The following is a 21,572-nucleotide window of genomic DNA, read 5'->3' on the forward strand; positions in this document are numbered from 1 at the left end:
CCTCGGAGAGCCCCGTCGGCCTGGGGACGGCTGGCCGGGACCGTTCGGCGCCTGTCCCGCTTCGCGGATCCGGGCGCCCCGCAGCCCGCAGCGACCGGCCCCGCTGGGAGCGGTCACCACGGCCGGGCAGAAAGGTCCGGGCATGGCCGAGGCAGCGGGCTGCTCTGCTGGGCTGGGCTGTGCTGCGACGAGCCGGGCTGCCCTCTATCCACCGGCACGGCAGCCGCCGCATCCCCGCGCCGGGTGACAGCCCAGGGACCCTTCATTGCCCCCAGACCCAATTTCGTTGTTCAGGTCGTTAGAGTAAGGGAGCGCTGATTTCCCTTTTCAATATATATATATATCGCCTAGTGTTTTGTCTTTACTTTCCGGGAATGAGCGCAGAGAAGTTAGGACTACTGGGACTTTCTCTAGTTTTTTTTTTTTTTTTCTTTTTTTCTTTTTCCTATTCTTCTTCTTTTTTTTTTTTTCCCCCTTTTCTTTTTCTTTTATTTTTTCCCCCCGCTGCTTTCATTTGCAGCAATTTAAAACGTTAAGGTTGAGGCAAAGTTAGAAGGAAAATAATTGCTGTAATGAGGCTGGGCAATCTTCTGCAGGCACCGCGGCTCCAGCGAGACTGTAGCTGGGGGCGAGGCGGGACTTTTATCATCCTCTAAATATCAATGATGCTTTCAATAACTCAGCGAAACAACATACCTGAACCCAACTGCTTTCTGCAGAGCTCGCAGTTCTAATCCCCCTCTTCTCATCTCTCGCTCCTTTCCTGGACTGGGGTGAGTGGGTGAGGTGTTTTGTTTTTTCCTTTTTCTTTCTTTTTTTTTTTTTTTTTTTTGTGGGTCTTTTTTTTTTTTTTTTTTTTTTTTTTCCCTTTCTTTCCTGCCTTTCTTTTTCCGATCGCTCCCTTTCTGTGTGCCGGTGCCTGTGATCCTGACCCCAGCGCCCATCGCCGCGCCGCACGGCCGCAGCGCACTGCAGGCTTTTTCCCACGTTGCGTCTCCGGCAGAAAAGGGCTGGAGATAAACTTCGCCTCTGCGCGATTAGACCGCGGCTTTTGGGGGGAAGATCTAATCGCGCAGGGGGCCGCGTTTATCCAGTAAAGACGCTCTTTAAAAAAGAAAGAAAAAAAAAATAGAGATTTGAAGCTGCGAGCACCGCTGGAGCCGGCCCCGCAAGCCCTCTCCGCCCGCACCTTCGGGCTGCGGCACAGCAACGCGGGGCTCCGGGCGAGTCGGGACCCTTTCATCTCTCCGCTTTGTCTGTATTTTTTTTTTTTTTTTTTTTTTTTACATTATGTCAACTCGGGATGGATATTCGAAGCACAGGATTCCTATTGAACATGTCTTTGCTTTAAGATTTCCCCCTGACCCTTGGGCTAAAGTCCTTGGTTGCTCAATTAAACCCAGATGAGAACAATTAATAACTAAGTAATGACAATAAGTTGGGAATCACACGGATGAACGCTCTATGTGAATAGGAAAAGCTCACACAAAAGAGCAAAAAGGATTTGTCGGCTCTTTTTAAGGGGGAATTGGCTTTTCTTTTTTCTTGCCTCTGGCTTACCAGCAAATAAAACTCACTTTTGTGTCTTTGTCGCCTTAAGGATCTCAGTGGGCAGTTGGAAGTGAGAATGGCTGTTTTCCTTTCAACTTGAGGGTGCTGGCGCCACGCAGCCCCAAGGATAGAGAGCAGCCAAAGCAAAGTTTCCTAATAACTCCCCTCCGCCCGCCGCCCCCAGCCGCTCCGGTCCCCCCTCCCCGTGCATATCTGCACACACGCTCCCAGAGAGCCCCGGCGGACAGACGCGAGAAAACAGAAGGGGCCCCGAGTGCCTACGTAGAGCGCACATACACTGATGCCACACTTTCCACGGTGGGAAGGAAATGAAGCGCGCAGTGGCCAGAGCTCGGCGGGTGAGCAAACACACGGACACAAACAGGGAAGCCATTTTTATACGGTTATTCCCTGCAGAAAGTGTTTGGCCGCGCGCGTCTGCCCCGAATAGGCTCTTTGCATCCTTGTTTTCCAAACGGTGCAGCCCGGCTGCGGGGCTCGGGCAGAGGGGAAACTCTGATTGCTTTCAGAGAGAACGGAGAACCGCTGCACAAATCTCCGGAGAAACCATGAATTTGTTGTCCGCTCCGAATTTCTGTTCGTTTCGGGGTTTCTCGCGTAATCTGCGATTGAACGCAAAGCACGAGCGCGTGTCCTTGTTCTCCCTGAGTGCTTTATCTCACGTTTTCCATAGTGCTCAAGTGAATCAGGAGCTAAAAGCCCGTTCTCCGAAGTGAGGACAGGATGCATTCAGCGAGTGAGTTGGGCAGAGCCTTCCCTCCCGCTGCTCGGGATTGTGCCTGGGAACACAGAGCTCCGAAACTGCCGCAGAGCAGAGCTGCCGCCTGTGCCCATTGTCAGGGCTGGAGGGGGAGAGGCGGGGGGGTGAACCTGCTCCTCACTGCCACTGGGACGCTCATCATTCCCTGTGAGCGGGATCATCCCTCACATCGGCTTTCCTCCTAAAGTGAGAGGTCTGCTGGGCAACGCCGGCTGGACGTCTGCATTCAGAAATAGGAGATTTAGCACCGGGGGCTGCCCGATTGCAGGTAAACTTCTGCATGGAGGTATTTTGTAAGCGAAACAAAAATCCCAGTCACGTCTTCATTACTGGCTCAGAGATCGTTGTTCTTCATCTCCCCTAATGACATGTTTGATTTTATAATAGACATGGGGGTGGCTGGAAAGATGAAGAAATAGTGGCCACCTAGAGAGATTCATGGTAAGGAAACTCCTCAGAGCCAGGGGGGAAATCCAAATAAGATCCAGAAGTGAAGGAACGAAAAGTACGGTTCCCATTGCTCAGGATCTGACACACTGCACCCAGTGAGCTGTTGGATGTAGCATGGCACTTCTCTCCCTCCTTGGTTCTCCACAAAAGCAGCAGTTCTTAGCTGCAAGGGAATCTGTGTCAATGATACCTTTCCCATCACTTTGGGGGGGCCCAAACATGCATACGTGTGTGTATATATATATATGTATGTATGTATATATTCTAACCTGTGGAATCCTTCCATCAGCTTTTAGCTCCCTCCACATCTCTTGTGGTGCCTGTCCCCGGCTGGAGCAATCTGTTCCACAGCAGGGAGCCAAAAAACGAGGCTCTGCGATAAAGGGCATTGCAGCACACAGCCCTCAGGGCCGGCCCCAGGCCTCTGCAACACGGACCCATTGTCCCAGAAGGCTGCAGGCACCACCAGAAGCGAGAGCTCTGAGCTGCTGAGCTATGAGTAAATCATAAAGTCCTGCACAGAGAGATGTGGCAGTGATTTGCTTCCAACAGTAAATCAGCTGATGTTAACTCCACTTTATAGTACTTCTTCATTGCAGAGATCTTTTATTGCTCCAGCTGGACACAATTCCCATCAGAGGGAGAACAAGAGTGGGAACTACCTGGGGATGGTCCCTCTCAGCTGGTCAGGAATGTGCATTAAATCCACCATGCAAACCCACTCGTTTTATCCCAGGACACAGCTGAGGACTGCACCACAGCACAGAGCAAAGCTCTCCCAGCACGGGTCCTGTGCTCTCAGCTGGGAGCTCCCAGTACGGCAGTGCTCGCAGTAAGCAGCTGGCTCTCATGGGGATATAAATGCTCTCATCGTTTCTTCTTGCTTGGAAAAGAAACAAATCTCTATAGAACATCCAAATCTGCTCTGTTAAACAACATAGGCTCAGGCCTTGCTAACAAGGGAAGCCTTGGGAAGGAGTTTTGTAGAAGCAACATTCAAAATTTGAGAATGATTCAGTGTCCTACTGTTGGAAGCAAATCACTGCCACATCTCTCTGTGTAGTACGTTAAGATTTACTCATAGTTCAGTGCTGTTCTGGGGCATACAACAGGATGATGGGATCAGGGTGAAGAGCACAGGGCAGGACCAAGCTCTGGGGAAAGAGGCAGAAAAAATGAATGTTCTTTCAGCTAAGTTGCATAATGATTTTTGTTGTAGGTGTTTCTGTGTTGGACACACAGCAGCAGGCGGAGTGGGATGTGCACCCGATGTGTTTTGGAGAGGTACCCCATGATGGCAGATCCCTCTGACTGCCACTATCAGTGCAGAAAGAGAAAGAGCACCCAGGCAGGCAATTTGCAGGTTTCACAATTACTCAGGCTCACTTTGCATGCGAGAGGGAAAGGAAACGGCAGTAGGAGGATTGTTAGCAGAGAATGACAAAATAATGTGATCTGGGAGTCTGCAAGCGGTGGGAGGAAAGGTCCCAGGAAGGGGGGAAAAGAATGATTTCCCAAAGGCAAGCTGGAGGGAAGAAACAACTTTCTTTTGATCCACTGTTTTGTGTGCATTGGGCATTATTATGCAAATATCAGCTAACAAATACAGAAGAAATGCTGGGATGCTTTAAAAATTAAGGGGCAATTGTCTTACACCATAAATGTATTTACATGTAAGCCAATGGACCTGCTGCCATTTACATCAGCAAAGGACTGGAAGGGACTTTCTGGGGTTCTGACACCTGCCCTCATAATACCGCGTGTGCTTTAGTCCTGGGGAGCATCTGCTCCTCGCAGTTAGCTCACTAAAAGCCATAACTCCTTTTCAAAACCCTGGAATGAGCTTTGGACTTACAGTGAAAGCCGCATCCATGGTAAACCACAAGAAGAGACAGTGGGATGTCATGGATGTTGTCAGTCTGGCTGGAGAATTTACTTTTTGTCAATCGTCTCTTTGGGTAAGAGGTTACATAAACAATATGAATTACATTCTGTTTATAAAACAGAAAGCAGGGTTGCAAAATGCGATCTGTGAGCTGTGGGGCTGGAAGAGACACAGAGAGAAACAGCAGCCAGTAGCAGTCAGCACGCTAACATGTGTCCAACCTTTTGGCTTACCTGGGCCACACTGCTTGAGAAGGAATTGTACAGGGGCCATGTCTACAAAGGTTGCTCCAAAACTAATGCCTCCTATTTATTTCCATGGAAACTACAACCAATACAAAGAGCACAATAATGTTATTTGCTAGAACAAATTCTCAGCTATAAAACACTCTTTTTTTCAACAGTCACCACCATTAGCTAAGAATTTTTCTTGCAATGAATAAGAACCTGCATACTGTGTTCATAACAATCTACATCAATGAATCTGACCTGTTACCACTGTCACCACTTCTGAAATGCATCATCCACCACATCACTGTGCTCACATCCACTGTTTGGTCTCTATAAACATTCAGCAAGCATCAGTGAATGTCAAAGGGCTGTCATTTTTTCTACATGGAGGAATTCAGTGACACATCTTTGCCTCATCTGCACTGGCATGTTAGACATCACTTTGTCATATTGCCCCTCTGCTGCCATCTGTCACACAGCAACAAAATGTAGCAGAATATTGGTGGAAGGTTTGTCTTCTACTGCCATACCACCAATGTGTGCCTCTGACATCGTGGGTCAACAGAATAAAACATGAGGCATTACTTTTAGAGCAGTCCTTGTAGCATTATCATTAATGTATATAAGTAACAAAGCTTATTTTATTTATTAATGCTTTTTATTAGAACATATAAAAAAGAGAGCAACATAAAAGTAGTGGGATATTTGGCCTTCTTTTTGTGAAATTAACGCATCAGTCTGGTTTGATGGTAGTGATTCCAATTCTTAGTGAGCTCTCAGGGTGTTCAGAGGAGATTTTTGATGAAATTTGACTCTTCCTGTACTTCATCCTTGACAAGAGTTGTTCCCAAATGTACGTACTGCCAAAAAGTGGTGGCACGAATAAAACATGACTGTGAAGTGATGGATGTGTCTCTCTGGTAAGAGAGGGATTATAAAAGTCTGGTAAGGAGACATGATCAAATTTTTGATTGCAACTCTATACATTCTACTAGAGAATTTGCAGATAATATATTATTGTCGACTAAAAATAGTCACAAACAAGCAAAAATATTATTTTTTTTGGCAGTCTTGAAACTCATTCTCAAATTCCTTTATCAAAATGGAAAGCGTGGCTACACATTTTTGCTGTTCAGCCAACAGTATCAAAATCCATAAGCTTGTCTGCTATAACTTGAGCTGGCACTGCACCGTGCTCTGTGCCCTGGTTCCAGCCCAGATGGGATTCATAACACACTGGTACTCCTTTGGTGCTGAGGGGCTGTGCCAGGCTGGGGCAGAGCCACCACCATGATGCTGTGGGGCAGAGAGAGGCCGCACCGAGGGCTGTGCCAGGCCACATGCAGCCCACAGATGTGGGTTAGACATGCATCAATACTTTAAGCATGAGTTGTCCTGGATTACCTCACCTCCCTCGTAGGTGATCTGACTGTTCAAACACTGCCCGTTGCAGAGCAGAGGTGTTCCCATGTGAACCACAACATGATTTCCCTATGAGACCCCAACCAGCTGAGAGGCTGTGGAGCCAGAGGGCAGCATGGTGGTGATGGGACTCAACCGTACACACACAAACTGTAATTTACATGGAAACTTTCTTCAGTGATGAGTGCAGCTAAAAAAACTTTACCCACAGCCTTTCTGTAAGTATTAACTGCCTGTCCAATATCTACATTCAAAAAGATGTGAGTTTTTATTTCAGAATTTTACTGTAGACATTGTTCAAAGGAGGATTGACAATATCTTTACTTGAAAGACTCCCTTGGAGTCATTTCTTAAACGAAATGTCTTTAACTGCATTTTGTCAGCAACGATACCCAAATTAGGATGATCCTAACATCATTTTCAGAGTTCAAATGAGGATCTTCAGTCAGCTCTAACTCAAGAAGTTTGGTGCAGATGTTAATTTACCCTCTAAATAATCACATCTTCAAGTACATACTTAACATCATTCCAAGTAAATAAAAATGGGGAGAAAATGGAAAGCTGCGTAGGGCATAAAGCAAAATGAGAAAGCTGAGCTGGACTTGTAATCCTAAACTATTCTTACTTTTTAAAATACCAGGCTGAATTTCTTCAAACATGAATTGTTTTTCCCTTCCTCAAAGATGGCTTTAATACCAGCCAAGTTTGAAGTTTATAATGACATTTATTTCTGAGCTGTGTATTCATGCTTGAGAATTTCATTTTGGAGAGTTGGAGGCTGTGATCTTTACTTATATAATGTTTAACGTGACCGAACCAATTTTCAGAACTAAGAAATGCAAAAGTATTGAAAAATGCCCAGAACAGGAATGGGCATTTCCATTCCATAAGGAATCTGTTTGGAAAAAAAATTATAGAGAGTTATTGGAATTAGAATCTAAGTTTATCTTAAGTTTGCTGGAAGGGAAAGTTATATTATATGACACAATTAAGCATTGGCTTCAGGTCTGGTCCAAAGCCCAATAAAGTCAGCGGCGTCTTTCCACAGGCAAACTAAGAGACTTTGGGTCTGACTCATAAACTGCAGAGTTCCACAGAAGATAATAGTTATACACTGCTATGTGAAAGTTAAATATAGCCCAGTGTTTGTAAGAGCGTGTATGTATTACCACTAATTTAAAACCCTAGTTAAGATAGGGTTACACTTTCCATTTAATTCATATGCATATGTTTGTATTTGTAGGCATGTACATGTAAAGACAGACATCAGTGAATGTGCAAGCACACGTACTGCTTCCAATGGGAATGACTGAATCGAGTATATACACACAGTATTAAATACCAGCTTTTACTGCAGCAGATATCACCGCTGCAATACATATACTCTGACAGATCTGAATGTACAGTTTCAAAACCAGCAGCATCTGTTTACACTGAACTGCAATAAAAACTGAAAGAGGCATCAGTTAATATTAGAGTTTTATCTTTTCAATGTCCAGAAACAGTTTCTGTGCCTTTGATGTAGGCTGTCAAGCACTACTGGAAAATTGCATCTCTCTAATTACGGCATTCAGTACAGAGGGAAGGGCATGACTGCCAGGCAGCATTTGTCAGGGGGACCCTGCACGGGCTTGCTTTTGGGTACTGATAACTGAGGTTAACTCACATTCAAAAAAACACCACTCCACCCAAAGGAAAACACCAAACAGTAAAACAGTCCTTGCACAAAGGGGAGAAAACCAAAAGGGCACTATTTTGGATGATCTTGTAGGAAGCCATACAGTTTTTGTGATTAACCTGTCTCTCTCCTGGCTGCACCCTTACAGAGCTCCCTGTATGCCCCAGAAGAGTTTGGCTTGAATATAAACTGAGTGACAGAAGCACCATTTCTTACACAGGCACTGCATGTCTGCGCCTGCGGGAAGAACCTGATTAACTGTGAGATGGTTGTATTGTGCCTGATGAGGTGGCTTCACACTTTGAGGCATTTAGGGTTGGTATTGACTTATCTGCTTGGCCTCAAATCCCTGATCCCCATTTCTTCTCTTAGGTGATATAGGGTCCTCTTGACTATATGTGACAAAAGGACAAAAGATCTTACCACATTTTTAAAGCTGGATCTGCTGCCTGATGACATTTAGAGCTATGACCTTGCTAATGGCTGTGATGGTAAAAGGAGGGATGGTTAGAAAGCCACAGGTGACTGAAACCTGTAAGGTGACCATACCATCAAAAGGATAGCAGCATTTTCACACAACTTTGTTTAGTCAAGCAGGATCTCCTCTCCTCTCCTCTCCTCTCCTCTCCTCTCCTCTCCTCTCCTCTCCTCTCCTCTCCTCTCCTCTCCTCTCCTCTCCTCTCCTCTCCTCTCCTCTCCTCTCCTCTCCTCTCCTCTCCTCTCCTCTCCTCTCCTCTCCTCTCCTCTCCTCTCCTCTCCTCTCCTCTTCTCTCCTCTCCTCTCCTCTCTCCTCTCGTCTCCTCTACTCTCGTCTCCTCTACTCTCCTCTCTTCTCATCTCCACAGGGAGAATGTTCTCTGAGAGGTGACTCCAAGAACAGTGGCTAGATATTTGCTGGAAAAAAAGGAAAAATAGCCGGCTGACACTCCATGAAGCTGAAAGGAACAATATGGTCAGTGTCTTCCATGCAGAGATTGCCAAAGTTCGGGAGGGAGGTGAAGAGATCTCATAAAAGATACATCCCTAAGGATGCAGCATATAGCAAACAGCAGTAAGACCTGTGCAGGGGACATTGAATGCATTGTACTGTGCCTGGCAACAGCAGTATGGGCAAAATAAGTGCATGAACATAAACGTTAGCATACAAGCTACTTTACTGGTAATTCATAAGGAGAAGTTTCAGAGTGCTTAATGCAACCGTAGCCAGGGGGACTGAGGTGTTCATGTTCATTTTAATGAGGAGGACAGGCCAGAAAAAGGATTACCCAGACTTTCCAGCTGCAGGAGTTGAGTACTGTGGGATAGCTGCCAGCCACTTGGATTCTGCTTGTTCTGGAGCACAGGTAAACAGCAGGTGTCCACATCTCTGGGAGAAAATCTGCTTCCAAGATCTGTCTCGAAGGAGCTGGTGCTTCTCTGTCAGGCTGCGTGTTTTTCTAGAGGCATAATGGCACATATTAAGAGACAAAACCAAGTTTTCTTTGGATAGAGCAACACCTGTATCTGATGTCCAAAGGTCGTCATTGGCTGTGACCATGTTGGTTTTTTTTTGTTTGTTTCAATATTTCCAGTGTAATATTTATTGAACCTAAGAAACAACACAGTGAGGAGCTCAGACATGACGAGGATTACAGTGTGTTCACATCTCCTTTTTATTCTGCTTCTCTATTTACTCTCCTTCAATTACACTCCTGTCCCACTGTGTGTCTTTAAATTCATGTTTGCACTCAAACACTTATTCACAGAATCACAGAACTGTAGGGGTTGGAAGGCACCTCTGGAGATCGTCAAGTCTAACCACCTGCTAAAGCAAGGTTCCCTGCAGTAGGTTGCACAGGATGTATCCAGGCAGATCTTGAGTATCACCTAGAATGAGACTACATAGCTTCTCTGGGCAGCCTTTTGTAGTGCTCTGTGACCCCCATAATAAAGATGTTTTTCTTCATGTTTGTATGGAACTTCCAGTGTTCCTGTTTGAGCCCATTGCCCCTTGTTCTGTTGCCAGGCACCACTGAAAAGAGCCCAGCCTCATCCTCCTGACTCCCAACCTTTAGGTATTTGATATCGAAGATATTGAACTGGGGACCCAGAACTGGACATAATTCTCCTGATGTGGCCTCAGCAGGGCAGAGTAAAGTGAAGGATAATGCCCCTTGACCTGAATATGTAGCCGTTAGAACATCCAGAAACATGTAATTGCTCTTTACTAAGTATTAATTTGCCTTTTCTTCTATATGGGAATTTGTATATGTGTTATATTTGGCTCCAGTCCTGCAAACAGTTGTGCCCATGAATGACTTTATCCACATTAGGAGCTCCATGGTTCACAGCTTCTCTCTCACCCACTGAATTCTGTGAAGTTACTCATGCAGTTAAATTACCTGCAAGCATATGTGTTTTCTAGATCAGGGCCTCTCCTTGTAAGTTAGATCTTTATAATTAATTTAAGATATAAATACTTTTTTTTTTTTTTAAATAAAGGAACCAAATCCTTGGAAAGTGGCAGTAAATGTTTAGGGTTGCAATTTTTAGTGCTATAAAATGTACCTTGGTTTACTAATTAATAACTGTTTTTTAATTTGACCCACTAAAAATGAAATAGCACCAACATGTTAGCAAACCATTTTGGAAAATATTTAATATTTAATAATTTAATATATTAAAATAACCATCAGAGCTTAAACAGCATAACGAGTTAAGAACATTTTCTTGAATGTTGTGTTCACAGAAGGTGCCATTGTATGCTTGCCGCTCGGCCAGCTCATAAATGCGTCAGGCTTTGATCCTAAAACCTTTGCCAGTTGGACATGGTTGTGCCTGCTCACAACACACTAAGTGTCCTGGAATGCAACAAGTGGTTGGATCAGAGCCTTAGATCTGAAGATTCCCTAGGCTTATAAGTGCTCATTTAGAATGATTATCTATTTTCCTTTCCATTAGAATCTGCTGCAGCTCCCTTTGGATGAGATGCTCAAGCACCCTCAATAAGCTGCAATTGATGCATGATTTGTTTTCTGGAAGGATACAACTTATCCTCTGACAGAGGCCTGAGGTTATTTTAACATTTATGTAAACATCATTTTGAGCATGAAAATGCAAGCCAAACTTTTCTACACGAGGTAGCAGTACTGGAAAGATGTGAGCCATACAACTGGCTGTAGGTCTGGGAGCATCCTCACAGTGGCAAAACGAGATTTCACTGTGAATCACAGCCCAGCTCCAGGAGGACAGATTCTAGTGACGTACCACTCCTGGCCTGTGATTTTTCTTCTGACATTCTTCTGTTCATCCTTGTGCCCTAACATAAAGCTTGTATCCTTTATATTTGCTCAGTTGTTGGCATTGTGCTTGGCTTGGTGGCTGTGTTGTTTGGTTGGATGAATGTTCTGTCGCCTGTCTCCATGCAGGTGACATTTATGTCTGTCAGCAGATGCAACGGACTTTGCTTTCTGCCTTCACCTGCTCAATTTCTGTTCTAGGACTGCACAGTCCTACAGCCTCCATCCCCACAGTGGACCAGATCACCTTGAGCCATTTCAGCCCCAATAACACCTGCTCCATTTCCACTGCCCACTCCTTAAAATGTACACATCTGTCCCTAAAACAGACATTCACAGGACGGGAGTCTTTTTTGCTGAACTACAAAGCTCAGCCTCCTTTGCCAGCAGCTTGCTTGCTTGTGACACCAGTGTCTCACACTCTTTAACACCTGACATGGATTTCAACAAGGTCTTTTGTGAATGAAGTGGGCCTAGAAGCCCCACAGGAAAATCAGACGAAAACAACTGTTCACAGCTCTCTAGAAATTGGTGTCAGCTCCCTGATACAGAGAGTTTTACAGCTCTATAAATCAGGCTGAAAAAGTAACCAGAAGCCCTGTTAGCGTTCTGTTTCTTTTAGCACATCCGTTTCTTGTAAAAATCCGATTAGAGGGACTGGTCTCTGTAGAAATCATTCACTCTGAACCCAACAGGGCAATAAATCAAAGAGCTACAAATCACCACAATTTGCAGATTCTGAGTTTCATCACTTTATTGCTTTCAGAAACATGTCAATGTTTTTGGAGAATATTTACTTCTGCATCTTTTGTCATGTTGTGGGATGATAAAGAAAACAAAAACATTTTCTGAAGACCAGGTATCTCCTTTGTGTGACTAATTGAACATTGTCTCTAAGGATTCGGGGCAAGAGTGCTATTCCAAATGAAGATTCATACCAAATCAGTGAGACTATTCCCATAACTTGGAGCTACAGGAAGAATTATTTTCTTATGAAAGCAGCAGAAACAGTGCAGGATTTTACAAGGGTTTCTGTGAAAAGGAAAAACGAGACTCAATGATGATCGTATAAATAACACCATTTACAACTCCTCTGCCCCAGCCCTTATTTAGCCATAACAAAAATTACGATTATTTGCTGCAGCAGGCAAAGATTTCACCACATTGGAGTATGAATGACAAAAATGTTCCCAAGAAACTTTGCCCTCCTAGTGACAGTAAATTCAATCTAGGCTTGCAAACTCCAGATAACCCTGTGATGAGTCACACCAGCCTGCTCAATGATGTATGAGACCTAGCAGTGGCCATAGCTGTGATTCAGCAATTGTGAACTGGGAGCTATTGGAGGAACACTTTTAGAGCAGGCTTCATCGTGAGTCATGTTCTGTTAAACTTTTTCACAAATCTTTTTCCAGTCCTGGAGAGAACGCTTGTCTTTATCTGTGTGCTTACCAAGGCAACAAGTCCAATGTCTCCAGCCGACTTGTAGCTTCTTAGTACAACGGTTTTCTGCTCACCATCGGATTCACCTCATTATTCACAAAGTACTCTCAGCTTTTGCAACTTTTGCAGGGAAAAAGCAATCATACAAGGAAAAAAAGGCTTTGGACACAGGCTGAATGCATTTAATTCTTCCCTTTACATTAGTAACACAGTGACAGTACACCATTTAACAGGGATAAATTTAATACCTATGTGTATTTAACTGAACTATGTTGGTGTCTGAGTGCTCCAGCATGGGCCAGATGCCCACTGTGCAAGATAATATGTATCAGAGAAGAAAAAAATGGTCAAGTCTCTGCGTTGCCTTTACCAGGATATATGGAAGTTTTCTACTTTTTCACTGTGAGAGTGACAGAGCACTGGAGCAAGCTGCCCAGAGAGTTGTGGAGTCTCGGAGATACTGAAGGCCAACCTGGATGCCTTCCTCTGCAACCTACTGTAGGGAACTGCATTAGTAGGAGGTTGGACTCTATGATCTCCAGAGGTCCCTTTCAACCCCTAGAATTCTGTGTTTATGTGATTCTGTGATTCTGTGAAGTTCCGATTTCTCTATACTATATGCAGATGACGTATAATTTAAGGGGAAAGTTTTCAATGGCACAGCTTGTTGTTAGACATCTGACTCTCCCTGACCTTCAGTGGGACGTTTAATGTTTATTTATCAATGGTGACTTTGAAAAGGACCACTTAGGCACCTAAGTGATATGATCACATTTTTCAAAAGTGCCTTTAAATGCTGGAAAATATTCTCAGAAATGAGAACTATGCTTTATAGTCACTGTTTTTGGCAGACTTACCTTTCTAATTTAGCCTAGTTGTTTAAACAGGTCTGTCATTTCTATTCTACAATCAACAGAGTCAACTAAGTGCATTAAATAAGAATCTAAGTGTATTGTAAAGGCTGGTTTAAGATTCGTCTTTGAGCACTGCTGTGTAGTGTTACAGTAGGACACCATCTGCTGTCCAAGCAGAGTCCGACTGCAGCTGCCTCAACAGCAGAGTGTAATATCCTAGCTACAAGAATATTGTGAGTAGTTTTATTGTGTTAATGTTTTTACAAACAAAATTCTCTGTCAGATTTGTGAGTCTGCACTGTTTTTCTTTAGGACATTTAATTGAATCCAATCATTTTTATTCTTACACAGTAGGAAAGCACAAAGTGAGGATTTCCTCAAGAAGATAATGTTTTCCTTTTTTGCTGAAATGTCAGGTAGTCAACGAAATACATGCTGTCAGTGGAAATGAATAGTAATGCTTCAAACTTTGCTTTTGCAAGTAATTGGCTAAACTCTACATGTTAGCTCTACTCTAAGAGCAGCATGGCACATCAGCTGGGTGCAAGGTATCTGTGACTGCCCATGGATGACACTCTTCCCATCCCAGTCCTGCTCTTAGGAAAACACTCAAGGCTTTACTGGTGTAGCTGCCAATTAGTATTATTTGTAAAGGAGATTTCCACAGTAAGGTTGCTTTATAATTAGAAACTGACCTGAGACCATCCGCTTATTTTACACAGGCCACTGAATTGGTTGCAGAGGTGTCATGACTTTGGTTACTGTCACCTGAACCACTTCTGAAGTGTCCTCACTGTAGAAGCTCCATTCTCTCTTACAGATCTCTAGTGTGTACTAAATTAATTTCAGGTTTTGAATGTAGATTATCAGGTACAGTTATATCTGTCGACAGTATTTTTAAAATGTCGATATTATCTGCATATTTTCTCTCCATTTTGTTTTCTAGAAAGAGGGAAATTTTGTTTAAAATGGCATCTGCTTTCTTTTGTTTCAGTACTAGTTTTCCACTCATGATGCTCAAAATGGAAAAAATATTATAGAAGAAAACCACTGGATTGTCAAGTTGCATTATAAATACAAGGTAGTAGGACATGAATGCAGTTTGAATTAGTATAGAAAAGTTACGGCCAGGAGCTGAAACAAGATTTGCAGGAAAAATGATGGTATCACTATATGTAGACTAAAGATCTCAAAAGGGGATCATAGCCTTTAAATTCCTCTCTTAATCATAGAGTCGTAGAATCATAGAATGGCTTGGGTTGGAAGGGACCTCAAGGATCTTCAGGCTCCAACCCCCCCTGCCACAGGCAGGGCCAACTCTTTCCAACTCTTAAGGGCTATATAATTAGAGTTTTTGGTTGGCTGAAGTGGTAAAGTTGGGAATAAAATTGTCTTTAATTTCCTGAATAAACCAATGGGCAATTAGTGAGTGATTTTCGTTCTGCTCCCTGAGGAATCCTACATATTGCACTGCCTGCATAGGAAACCTCAGTTTGATGACTCAGTGGAGATGAATCTAGGTCTTGGTATGTACATAGACACATCTGAGATCTTAAGAAGCTATAGCAAATCAATATCCTTGTCCACTTTTGAGAATAATCTACACATTTCCTACTAATAATATACTTATTATTATGGGAGATAATTGGTCTTGGCCACTGTGCTAATCACCTCTTTTCTGTCTTCAAGTCTGGCTTTAGCCAGATAGCATACAAAAACTGAATGTAGAGAGATAGTTTATCAGAATTAAGTATTTCCAGTCTCAGTTGCTTTAGCTACTGATCCAGGAAAGTACCCACAGGACAAATTGTACATATTTTAGGATTTCTATGTTCTTTCTTCATACATTTGGAGCATGAAGAAACATTTTAGAAGTGAGGAAGAGAGAATGGAAAGTTATACAGAAGTTTTATTGCATTTTTCTTTAGAAATGCCTATTCATAAATTTGGTTATAATAACTGTGGCTAAGTAATTTCCATATTGTTTAATGAGGCGCTTGGGTAGATGGATAATGATCTTAAGGTCAGTTAAGGCAATACTGATGTATGCCTTTTGTACTGAATCATTTTCTCTTGATTCATTGCTCCCTAATTTCAAAGGTGAAATTGATAAACACATCTCTGGAAAACAAACATCACTACTGAGTTAGGAAGTCAAAGGTCATATGCCACTATTCCACCAATGACAGAGAAACTCTCTGTAGGAGATTAAGGTCAATTCTGTGGCACATTATTTGACAAAACAATTGAAACAAAATTGAATTCTTCTCGTTTTTTCACCATTTGCTCAATTTTACTACTTACGACATTGTTCCTAGTACAAGTATTAACAGATGGCTTTTTGCCTGATGGATTATCCTGATATTATATCTATGTTATATTTACAGATCTGGATGCAGTGGACTCATGCATAATCTCTCTGTGTTAGACATTTACCATCTACCTACCACTCCCGTCTTGAGTAGAGATGGCTGCTGGACGTCATGCTACAGGCCTCAAATATGTCAAAGATTCTTCAGCAAGGAAGGAAAAAAGTGTTTTTCTGCTTGCCATGGGTAAGATCAGAAATGATGAGCTGTAATTGTCCAAGAAATATTTAAGTGGGATACTGGGAAGAAATGTCTAATGGTAAATACCGTAGAAAGACAGAAACAAATGACTAAGGAAGTTATGTAGTGTCTGTAATGAGAAATTCTTTAGGAACCCTAAGAAGCATCTATCATGAGTAGGTTATAATCCTATTCTGCCTTTTTAAGGAGAAAAGGAGAGCAAATTAAATGTTGTTTGAAGATCTTTTTTTCATTTTCCATGATTCTATGATTATTTTTCTTTTATCTGTGGCTCCTGCAAGACTTTTCCCCTGGTCACCTACCAACTCCAATGGAGCCAGGCAGCCTGACAAGGACCATGTTTCAGATAACTGGAAGAACTCAGTGATCGCAAACACAGCTGCCTTTTCTCCAGTTCTCCATGTTCCTCCAGCCAGAATTGCTCCAGAGGGAGAGCTAAGCTGGGGGCTTGTCAGCACGGGAAGGCTTTGCAAGTTATCCCTCTGTCGAGGCTCCAGTGTAGCTGTATCACTATGGCACCATCTGGGGATACTCATTTTCCATGATAAGAGATAGTTTCTTTTGGCTTACTTTAAGTGCATTTAGTTTCCAAAGTGACAAAGGGCCCCGTGTTGGTCTGAACATAGCCAGGGTCTGACTGCCGCCATGGGATTTGACTCCCATCACATCTTGTGGCCTTCGGCATTCTGAGGCTGATTTGCCTTTTTATTCTTGGTCAATGGCAGCTTTCAACACGGGGCCCTGAACTAAGCCCTCAGCTCACAAAGCATAAAATAACATGGATAACATGGCTAACTCTGGAAATAAGATCCTTACACAAAAAAATGATACAATACAGCAAATGGTCACATCAGATAACAGTATTTGAGTTCATTCCTCAGCTCATGCCCTACCTGGAGCTCATCACTGCCTGACTTCTGCATGCCCAGTCTGCTGGAGGACCTGTCCTGGGGCCCAGCCGAAAGCTCTTCAGTGAGTTCCCACTCTCCTCTACAAGTCCAGAGCAGCACCAGAAGTGATCATCATCCCGTGTTCCTCAGGAATTCATGCAGGATGGTTGCTGGGGAACTCTGCCCTATATGTTTTCTCCTTGTTCCGCTCTTTGCTTCCACTTGCCTCCATTCTGATGGCATGTCTTCTGTGTTCCCCAGCCAGCAGCTTATTTTGAAGATTCAACAGGAGCTAACCCAGCACATTAAACTCATATTAACTCTCTATGCAGGGAAGATCAATAGGTTCTAGCCAAAACCTAAATACACATCGCTGCTCACCACTGCTTTCACTCAGTCAAACAAATACGTTTAAAGTTCCAATACTAATTCACCTTTAAACTTCTCCAGAGTTCTGAACAAAACCATACCAACCTGAAACCTGAGGACCACTTCCAAACAAAACAACATCTACAGCTGTAACTTGGAGAGAATTCATTTAAAGATGAAACCTTCTATGTAACAGTCATTTCAAAATAGAAATAAAATGTTTTTTCTTACGTTAATCCCAAATCATCAACATAGTTAATAAATGAGGTTTAGACATTTGTGACAGAACATTTCCTGTTCTATGCTTTATAAATGTCTCTCCCAGCAATGCAATGCAGCTTGGAGAAGTAGCAGCCCACCTTTACTGAGGGACCTCTATCTTTCCAGTGCCATAGAGCAAATCATCACCATTAATCTGAGGTGCGTCCCTTCACCTTCCCCGATGGCAAATCCTACAGGTGGGAGAGATTAATAATATGCAAAGCAGGAGTGGTCACAGAGTCAGAGTTCAGAAAGGTAAGCTTTCCTCCATCTCCAGCACACTTGACCACACAGTGCCTGAGCACAGAGCTCAGGCCCCCCACCTGGATTTGTTACAATCATCAAGCATATGCAAAGCTCAGAACCAACCTACTCATTTTCTGCAGCATCCAGTATAGGTTATGTGAAATATTAAAATATGTAATTGTAAATGCATGCCCTTTATTGCGTTATAACTAAGAAACCAGATCTTTTCCCAGTGACTTTCCATGCAACTTTTCCCTATTCTCATATCCCATGGGGCTCTTAAGTGTGCAAAGGCACCAGTATTAAAATTTATAAGATATTTATATAAATCAGATGGTTGGTAAGTATTAAATCTGATTTTTCTCAATAACCCGAGGGGGAACATTAAAATATTAAAATTGTTTGAATTTTTAAAACACAAATGGGCTTTTGAATAGTTTAGGCCCAAGTCTCAACTCTTGTACTCAAATACATTCTGGCTGAGGACAGAGTACTTGAAGTTTTAATCTTGTTATTCACATCTAGTGAGACAAATGGCAGACTTAGTAGAAAGTCTGTTCTGAAAAATCATAAACAGATCCATGTGGAAAAATGAATTGTATTTTCTGTTTTCATCCCGTGATTTACATCTTTGAATGGATGTATCTCTGGTCTTAAATAATTGAGGTCATAATGTAGAACTTGCTGTCAGAATTGCCTCATGGCATTACCAGTTTAGGTACTATCTTTGCCTCCATATTTCAATATCTTTGATGTAATTGTGAACATGAAACCTTACAACAATTTTCTGTTCAAGAAATTTTATTCTCAGACTCTTAACACATTCTGGGATCTAAGTCTGGCTCCATATCATCAACTGTGCTGTGAACTCAACAGTTAACAGTTGTGGGTAAGCACAGCCATAGGCTTCCATTTTTTTTTTTAGTAGATAAATAACATTTTCCTCAAGGATGATGTGTTATTGTTCTGAGATGTGCAAGGGTATGTCTAGAATAGCTGCAGAAGAGGGAGTTGTGCTTGCAAAAAGAACATTTGCTCTTTCCTTTAGGCTCTGATTAGGTCAATTCTTGGGACATGTTTGGCTTGCAAACCCACAATTACTGTGGGTACAGTGGTTTACAGCTTTTCTGGAAAAAGGGATTTCTCTGCATGCTGTTTTGGTCATCTTATTGCCAAACCAGTGTGTATATGTGTGCATTGGAAGATAAAGCAAATTGTAACAGGAATGTGCTTAAAATTTATATCACTTTTTTTCCATAGCTGGAAAAGGTCAACCTACTGGTATAGGTGTCTGTGCACAGAAAAAGGAATACTGCCATGAGAAAATAACAGTGGAATCAGAAGAAACAAGAAATGATACACTGACAAAAACAATGTTTTTATTGTTAGATGTTTTAATCTTTGTGCTTCAGGCCTCATTTCATATTTTGTATTGCAAAATAAAAAACAAACATATGAAAGAAGAGAATTGTGTTTTTTTCCTTTTGAGCTGCTATTTAAATGAATTCCTATTATAGTCTGTAAGAACCGTATTTTAGGGAATGTAGCAAATCCCAACAAGTAAACAAATGCTTCTTAAATCTAATCATTATAAGATTATTCCTGATATTTATAATACCCTGGCCTTTAAGTTTTCTTTTAGAACAGCTGCAGGGCTTTTGGGCAATATGAGTAGCTCCAAACAAGCTGAAAAACTCTCAAGAAGTGATTTGTCATCTTAGGCAAGGAATTTTTAGAATAACCCGATGGCATATGAAACTAGGCTTAAATACCATTATGATAAAAACCACTTACGCTACTGATAATCATCCTATGTGAATTGGCACTCCACATGCTTACAGACAAATCTGGACACGCTTCAATTGCCTTTTCAGCACATCTGAATACTATTAATACTATGAAAAATGTTATATATGTAAATTACAAAAAAACCACTGTAAGTAAAAAGTATATGTTCATCATTGCAATTATTGACTCGTGCCAAGAAAGCACCTTGTGAAAGCAGATAATTGTCTTTTTAAAATTAGAGATGAAAGAAACCTGCAAGATCATTTTGTTAACCGTGACAAACTTGGCATGCTGTTATTACATTTTATCTAGAAGGAAATGCTAACTCACTGATTCATAACAGATACCTCATTTTGGTGTTCTTTTCTATTTAGTAATGCTGATGAGTTCTTTGAGTTGATCACCTGTAAATTCCTCTTGTGAAGTAGTCTTATCCATAATTATCATTATAGGGCTACCTATATTACCTTTTTATCAAGATGCTGGTCTTCGGACTGATGAAAAAGGAAGTTCTTACACATTTGGCTTCCAGAAGTCTGGATAATACTAGCTTTGCTTCCAAGCTCTTAATGTAATGCTGAATATGTCTGAATTTTGTTGAATTTCTCTGTTCTGCAATGTAACTAATAAATTTTCACTGACTTTCTCTGAAGAATCAGTGAGACTAATTCAGGTGTAGAGAGTTTCCACAGAGGCCCTCAGAGATCTCTCCCCATATGGGGATATGGATATGGAGTTTTCACTGAATAAAAGCTTGTAAAAGCTGCAATTTCATCTTCAAGAGATACCTACAGTTGAAATCTTTCTGAGCCTAGCTAAGTTTATTTTCTGTGTTATCACACTTGAATAATTTTTACCAAAGGGAAAACAGAAGAAGGCATTAAACTACTTGTGACCTAAATTTTTTATTGTAGGAAGCTTGTGTTCACTTTAGACCTGGGCAGCCAGGCTTTGTTCTTCTTTGAGGCACTTTATGTCCAAACCACTTCTCCAATGGAAGAAGAGTTTATTATTCCTCAGTATTTTTAAAGTCATATGTCTAATGCTTTTCAAAATAATGGAATTTGAGCTGAAGTCAAAAGATGTGAGTAATCAGTATAGCCGTAATTTACTTGAACATTCCTTAGAGGTATATTTAAATGATTATAGGCCGTGCAAGTTCAGATATTTCATTTTCTAGTGAAGCAAATATTAACTTTAAAAATTAGCTGTGTCTGAAATGATACGCTGCTATTGTTAGACAAGTACTTACAAAGCACGAAGATAATGACATGTGTTGTGTGCCCAAGTGTGTTAAGAGTGGTAAAAAGACAAAGTCTTCTGGGATAGCCCTGGGGACCTGAAGGGCTGGAGGGAATCTGGTGTGTTTTGTCCACAACATCTAATAAGGAAGAGTCTTGTTTATCCCTCACACTTTTGCTTGAGAGGGCTAGCTGGCACAGTGATACTAGAGAGTATGTTGATAATCAAGTGACATGGATAACCAGTAGTCTAACGCTCGATTTTCATTCCTGGCCCAGTTTTATTAGGCAGCATAGAAATAACCCTTTGAACCAATGCTTTAGTGATGTATTCATAGGACAAGGGGGAATGGTTTTAGACTGACACGGGAAGGTTTAGGTAAGATATTAGGAGGAAGTTTTTCACTCAGAGGGTGGTGACTCACTGGAACAGGTTGCCCAAGGAGGTTGTGGATGCCCCATCCCCAGAGGCATTCAAGGCCAGGCTGGATGTGGCTCTAGGCAGCCTGGTCTGGTGGTTGGTGACCCTGCACATAGCAGGGGGGTTGAAACTAGATGATCATTGTGGTCCTTATCAACCCAGGCCATTTTAAGATTTTGTGATTCTATGATATAGACACCAGCTAGATGAACAT

The 21,572-nt window shown here is 42.1% G+C and overlaps 1 long non-coding RNA gene across 1 annotated transcript; it reads left to right on the top strand.

Annotated features, from left to right (window-relative positions):
* Nucleotides 1-1,746: 1,746 nt before the first annotated feature.
* Nucleotides 1,747-19,310, top strand: LOC116216594 (uncharacterized). The gene is made up of 3 exons (XR_004159698.2): nucleotides 1,747-1,910; nucleotides 15,960-16,127; nucleotides 17,024-19,310. It is a non-coding gene; the product is annotated as an uncharacterized LOC116216594 (long non-coding RNA).
* The last annotated feature ends 2,262 nt before the right edge of the window (nucleotides 19,311-21,572 follow it).

This window comes from Meleagris gallopavo, chromosome 4, assembly GCF_905368555.1.
Source record: "Meleagris gallopavo chromosome 4, MGAL_WU_HG_1.1, whole genome shotgun sequence".
Lineage (NCBI taxonomy): Eukaryota > Metazoa > Chordata > Aves > Galliformes > Phasianidae > Meleagris > Meleagris gallopavo.